A 7,703-nucleotide genomic window follows, 5' to 3' on the forward strand; every position below is an offset into this window, starting at 1 on the left:
CAGAGAACACATTGCACAATATTAAACAATGCAGAGACAACAAAAAATATATCATTCCACAATACAACATTGTAGAAAGACCAATCAACAACAACAGACTTAAGCATAGTGAGCAGGGGTGTATTTAGGGGTTCGAGCGTCCCTGGCAAAGTATAGGACTGGAGCCCCCCACATTTGAAATAGGTAAGGCGCAAGTGCCGAAAAAGGAACGTGGTTTTGTTGGGAAGGGTCATAGTCACACAATAGTACCCCCAATTCATATTACGCTATACAGTAGTGTCCCTTACTCACATTACACCGCATACTAGTGTTCCTTATTCACGACACGCCACACAGTAGTACCCTAGATATTGCCACTATTATGTGATTCTCCTCGGCTAGCAATCCTGGCAAATGCCATCCTAGCCAAGGGATAGATACGCCCCTGGACACTGCCAGTATTACTAGACCACGTCAGTTCTTGATATATGGGTTAATTACACAATCCATAGTTGGTATAATTTTCTATGGGGCCTATTCATCATACCTAAACTTTCTCTGGAGGTAATTAGGTTTAGAACTCGAATGGAGTTCTACCTAATTACTGGAGGAATCCATCATTCCTCCTCCCCATAACTATCTACTCTGAAAAGCTGACATTTTTGCGATGACAGCTTTTCAGGAAATAGATACTTTTCCCTCTATACCTACCTTACCGCAGCTGGAATCCGTGCTGCACATGCGCTGTTACATTCGTTAACCCAGCGCATGCGCAGCACTACCTACAGCTGCGGTAATTTTGTGTGTGTCCCCCCTCCGCTCACCTGCCCCTCCTCCCCACTCCGCTCACCTCCCCCCCGTACCCGACTTACCTGCTCGCGCAGTAGCCTCTGGCTCCCTCTGCAATCCAGTCGTGTTCTCCCAGCAGAACTCAGTAGTTTAGAAAAAAACAAAAAACTTTTTTTTTTCTCTAAACTTTATTGTGTTCTACTGGGGAGAACACAGGACAGCATAGCAGATGGAGCCAGAGGAGAGTCCAGAGCAATGGAGGAAGACGCCGGGGGACCTGCCCAGCTGAAAACAGGTAAGTGTCACCTACTACACGCCACCTCACAGTGGTGTATGGTAACACCATCAAATTCCAAAAATACATAATTGTCGGAATGTGATGAATACCATAATTTGCATATCCCCATACTAATGTACTAATGTATGGTGAGTGTGGAAATTAACGCAGGGGGACTTAGCACGGAGATATCAGTGATATCTCCTGTTAAGTATCTTCATGAATACTAAAATAACGTTAATTAAGGAAAATGTCCTTAAAAACTTTATTTTAGTGTTGATGAATAGGCAACTATTACTGATAACTGCCATTACAGAGAAAAAGGCTACTTACAATTACAGTAAAATGCAACTTTGCGTCAATTAAAGTTACAATTAGTAAGCCCTACCCATTACTCATAATATTACCATATCAATACAACTGTTCTACACAGGCTAGAAATCCAGGGCTACCATGAGGGTGTAGAGGGAATACTGGTGTACAGGGCCCCACTGGTGCCGATGATGCCACTACTCAACTCCCTCACCGAACAGCTCCTCTTCTCTCCCCGCCAGCCACAGCAAACTTACCTGCCGGCTCCTGCACAGGTGGGACTGGCGGCGGCAGTGGCGGAGGATTGGCGGCGGCAGCAGCACCATCATTAGTGTGGACTGGGCCGGCACTTGCTGACCGCCCAAACGACTCGGCAGTCCTAACGGCTCCTCGACGCAGGGCAATATTGGAATGAACTGGGAGAGACGTCATGATGTCTCTCCCAGTCCCAAAAGACACTACAGGAGACAGGGGAAAGTCTGTTTTGCGCCGCAACAAAGCACTCAAGGGGGCTCTCCACGTGACTCGCAGCAGCAGAAACTTATTGAGATCACTTTCCTCCTTACTGGACTGGGCACTGATTGGGTTCACTACCATCTGGTCGCGGGTGGCGCACCACCATTGGCCGGCGCCCCTGGCAAGTGCCATCCTGGCTAATGGGTAAATCCGCCCCTGATAGCGAGTTTCAGAAAGTGCTGGGACATCCAGGAAAAACATGTCAGGAGTGAGGGGGCAGGTCAGACGAGGAGAGAGATATATGTGGGTGTCATTAGCGTACAGGTGATATTGGAGGCCAAAACATTTGATGAGATCGTGAAGGTAGGAGGTGACATGGACCGAGATTAGATCCTAGGAGGAATGTGAAGTAAAGAAAGAGGAGGGGGATGGGGATAGTGGGGTCAGGAGTAGATATTGAAACTGAGAGGTTGAAGGTACTCCTGGAGAGGACAGTGTCATGGGGTTCGATGGGATTAAGCATACCCCCCAACCATCCCAATTTTCACAGGCCAGTCCCGCTCTTTGGGCACTGTCCTACGGGTGGAGCAAGGTTAGGAGGACTCTCACACCTGCTGTCCTGCATAGCAGAGCAGTGGAGAATGGATGCCGTGCGCATTGCGTGCGGCGTCCATACACTGTGGAGAGGGACTGTCTCTCCATCCTCAGTCTTGTTTCTGCAGTTCCAGCCTTCCAGTGTCTCTCCAGTCCCCCAGTGTCTCTCCAGCTCCAGCCCCCTTCTGTCTCTCCAGCACCCCAGTGTTTCTCCGGCTGTAGCCAGCTTTGCAGTGTCTCTCCAGCTCCAGCCAGCCCCGCTGCGTCTCTTCAGCTCCAGCATCCCTCTAACTCCAGCCGACAGACATTTACCTTCTTCTCTGTCTTTTGGCTGCTCCTCTTCATTCTGCAACTCCTCTACTTTTCAGCGTTGTGACATCATGACATCACTCACCACGTCGCAAATCTTTAGTCACCAATGGCGGTTGGAGCAATAAGGTATTTTTGGTGGATGCAGGCCCACCTCCATTCCCCACATGGAGTAGCGGCGGAAGGGGGCCACTGTTGTTTTCCCTGTGCCCGCCTCTGCTTTCCACCTGGCAGGCCCTGGATCCCAGGTCACGGCTGACCTCCGCTGCTGGCTGGACAGGGGCTGGATTCCCTAGGCTCCAGACTCGTCATCCGGCCCACAGGGATCCTTCACCAGAATCCCGCCTCACCACACGCCATCTTTCTGAATTTAGCACCGGTATGACGGTGCAGCAGAAGAGTGCTTAGGGATTCAAGAGGCACATTGATTTTACCAGATCATAATACGTCCCTGGTATTAGCCACAGCACAGTAGGGAAAACGCCTGACATTTTACAGTGGTTTTTATGTGCTAAGATTATTATACTATTATAATTATTATTAACATTTATTTACACAGCACCAGCATAATCCGTCCTGCTTTACAAATGGGAAGAAAACCGCAATACAGCATGACTGGTTAATCACAGACAGACAGAGAGATAAAAGGGCCCTGCTCGCAAGCTTACACTCTATAGCCGGGGTTCCCAACCGCGGTCCTCAAGGCACCCTAACAGTCCAGGTTTTAATGATAGCACAGGTGACTTTGTTAGTACCTCAGTTATTTTGATTTTACCACCTGTGCTCAAGCATGGATATCACTAAAACCAGGTCTGTCAGTGTGCCTTGAGGACCGAGGTTGGGAATCACTGTTCTATTGAATCCATAAATATATATTAGAACATTGCAGGTTCTGTTCTGGGTGTTACAGTAGTACAAGAGCTCAGGACGTATTATCACAGTTTCTTTGGTTCCATTACATATTATAGAGATACCGTTAGAAAGAAGAGCCAAAGATCAAATGATGTCTGGTGTCCTCTATATGTTTTGGTCATAATTGACTACACTGCCCTGAAGGAACGCCGTTACATAATTATACAAATAAGACAACAGCTAGAGACTTCATCCAAGGGCTAAATTTACTAAATGAATGTAATCCTGGCATGATTGCAGCATTCTCCCAATGGAATTTACTAAGCTCAAAAAAAGCCACACAAATGCAGAGAAACCAAATGTTACATCGGGAATCATTGTCCCAGTTTCTGCTCATTAAAAGGATAGACAGCGCTAGATTTATTAAGCGGCGAGTTGAGAACCCGCTGGAAAAAAAGCTCCGAAAAATTGAGTTGCTCTAGGAGTCGTTTGGTGTAAAGTGCCGCGCACATCACAGGATCTCTGCAGGCTTCTCTATTTTATTTTGTGATCCCTAATTTTGCATCACTATGATCTGTGCAGGCTTCTCTATGTTGTTTTGTGATCCCTAATTTTGCATCATTAGGATCTGTGCAGGCTTCTCTATGTTGTTTTGTGATCCCTAATTTTGCATCATTAGGATCTGTGCAGGCTTCTCTATGTTATTTTGTGATCCCTACTTTTGCATCACTAGGATCTGTGCAGGCTTCTCTATGTTATTTTGTGAACCCTAATTTTGCATCATTAGGATCTGTGCAGGCTTCTCTATGTTATTTTGTGATCCCTAATTTTGCATCATTAGGATCTGTGCAGGCTTCTCTATGTTATTTTGTTATCCCTAATTTTGCATCACCAGGATCTGTGCAGGCTTCTCTATGTTATTTTGTGATCCCTAATTTTGCATCACTAGGATCTGTGCAGGCTTCTCTATGTTATTTTGTGATCCCTAATTTTGCATCATTAGGATCTGTGCAGGATTCTCTATGTTATTTTGTGATCACTAATTTTGCATCATTAGGATCTGTGCAGGCTTCTCTATGTTATTTTGTTATCCCTAATTTTGCATCACCAGGATCTGTGCAGGCTTCTCTATGTTATTTTGTGATCCCTAATTTTGCATCATTAGGATCTGTGCAGGCTTCTCTATGTTATTTTGTGATCCCTAATTTTGCATGTGCAGTGGAACGGAAAGCCTAGATTAGCGCCACTTAGTTCCACTAATTAATTAATAATAATAAAAACAGGTCAAATATTTGTTAAAAGATTGAAAGTATTTGACAAAATGTATATCATTTAAAACCTTTACAAAGAGAAAAACAACAACTTCATGATATTTATCTGCCTCCACTACCCAGAGACTGTGATAACAGAATACGTATTGCGCGAATTCAAGAGATGTCGCAGTGTTTGGAATAAGGAAGCCACTGGCGGTTTTCGCTGATAGCATTATTATGCCGGCGGTAATCCTTTGTGGCAGAGGGGCCCATTTATCAATAATAACGTACTCAAGGCGATCTGGGCAATATATCACAGTATGCAATGATAGCGCCCAAATTAATTTAATAGCACACGTAGGGACGGGTTCTCCAAAAGGAGCCCGCCCCTGCGATGTGCTTGGAGTGAAATGACCATATCAGTGGTCTCTTCATACTTATATCGTGACTTCTGCACATGCGCGGTCTACTGACCACGCCGTCGGCCATGGCCGGGGAGGGTTCCAGAGAAACCCTCTCCCAGTAAAGTTTGCGAAGTGTAGTCCATAGGCTACAGCAGCACAACGCCATCTTTAAGCTGCGGGGGGCCAAACTCCGGAATGCTTCGCAATCAAGAGCTTGGTAAATATGGCAGCCTCACACAGTGCCATAACTAGACTTTTTGGTGCCCTGTGCCAGGGAGAGCATTGGTGCCCCCTCCCCCATTTTGTAAATGGGACATAAGATAGTGCACCTGAAAAAGGGCCATGACCTCATGGGGAAGGGCCAGGGAAGAGATAGGGGAGGCCAGGAGATTCTGGGGATAAATAGGGCCATAAGATAGTGCACCTGAGAGAGGGCCATGGCCTCATGGGGAAGAGATAGGGGAGGCCAGGAGATGCTGGGGATAAAAGAAGAGGAAGCTACAAGTGAGAATGGTAATAAACAGGAAAATTGCCAGGTCCAAACAATGCCCCCTGCCCTGCGGTACCCTGTGCCATGGCACAGGCCGCACTACCCTAGTAACGGCCTTGGTTTCACAACCCACACAGGAACCTATGAGGTTTGTGGTTGCTATTGGAAATGGAGAGACAGTAGCAAATATTGGAGATATCCGCTGTGGTACCTCCATGGTACATTCAGGGGATACTTAAAATTTGCGGGTATGGAGTGTAGCGAGAAAAAGCCCTATAGCCGCCAAGAGGGCTTCTCGCACAGTGATCAATGTGTCCGTTTGTTCCTTAGCTGGTCCTGTTCTTTCCTGCAGCCTGTCCCATTTCATAACCGTCCCGTGTCCCATTGGCATTTTTCAGATGTGTGATCTGTATCGGAATTATCTGCCTTCTTGTCATACACCCTTATGCCCTGTTCTCCTGTCCTGCCTCCTTTATAGTTACCCTGGTCTCCAGGGTGATTACTCCCATGGCGGGAGAGGAGAACCTCATTTTATGTGCCTCCACCTTACAGCAGCAGACACAAGGTTTTAATCTCGTCTCCTCCTCAATTTCTAGATAGACATTGATTAGGTAGACAAGGGAAGATAGACAGGCAATAGATAGACAGGGACAGAAGGTCGACAGGGTCTGAAGGTCGACACACTAAAGGTCGACTGGTAACACGGTCGACAGGTACTGAAGGTCGACAGGCAATAGGTCGACGGATACAGAAGGTCAACAGGCAATAGGTCGACAGGTACTAAAGGTCGACAGGCAATAGGTCGACAGGGTCAGAAGGTCGACACACTAAAGGTCGACTGGTAACAAGGTCGACAGGTATAAAGGTCGACAGGCAGTAGGTCGACACTCACGTAGTCAAATTGTCGACACATTATTTTATTTTTTTAGAGTTAGTGTCAGGGTTAGACACTTACTCTGACGGGTCAACCAGTAACAAGGTCGACAGGCAGTAGGTCGACCCTTAGTCAAATGGTCGACACTTTTTTTTTTTTTTAGGGTTAGGCACTTACTCCAATGGCTAGGGACTTACTGTAGGTCGACACTCATATAGTCAAATGGTGGACACTTTTTTTTGTTAGGCACTTATCCCGACGGTTAGAGTTAGGCACTTACCCCGACGGTTAGGGTTAGGCACTTACCCCGACGGTTAGGGTTAGGCACTTACCCCGACGGTTAGGGTTAGGCACTTTGGGTTTGGCACCAAGAAGAGGGTTAGGAATAAAGATTAGGGCAATAAAACAAAAACATGTGTCGACCATTTTCATGTCGACTATATGAGTGTCGACATGTGTCAGACATTTGCACGCTGACTATATGAGTGGCGACATGTGTCGGGTATTTGTATGTCGACTACATGAGTGTCGACATGTTTCGGGCATTTGTATGTCAACTACGTGAGTGTCGACATGTCGAACATTTACATGTCGACTGTGGCGAACATTCACAAGGCGACCATGTGTTGTCCATTCACATGGCGGTTGTGTCGACCATTCACATGTCGACTATGTGTTGACATATGTCGACCATTCACATGTTGACTATGTGGCGACCATTCGCATGTTTGACTGTGTTGACCATTCACATGGCGACTATGTGTTGACATGTGTCGACCATGCGCGTGGCGTCCACGTGGCGACCATTCGCATGTCGACTATATGAGTGTCAACCATTTACATGTTGACTATATGTGCGTTGACCTAATGAAAATGTCGACATTCATACCTGTCGACCTTGTTACCAGTCGACCTTTAGTGTGTCAACCTTCTGACCCTGTCGACCTATTGCCTGCCGACCTTCAGTCCCTGCCGACCTATTGCCTGTTGACCTTCAGTCCCTGTCGACCTATTGCCTCTCGACCTCCAGTACCTGTCGACCTTGTTACCAGTCGACCTTTAGTGTGTCGACCTTCAGTCCCTGTCTATCTATTACCTGTCTATCTTCCCTTGT

This window comes from Taudactylus pleione, unplaced genomic scaffold, assembly GCF_031769625.1.
Source record: "Taudactylus pleione unplaced genomic scaffold, aTauple2 ptg000903l, whole genome shotgun sequence".
Classification (NCBI taxonomy): Eukaryota; Metazoa; Chordata; class Amphibia; order Anura; family Myobatrachidae; genus Taudactylus; species Taudactylus pleione.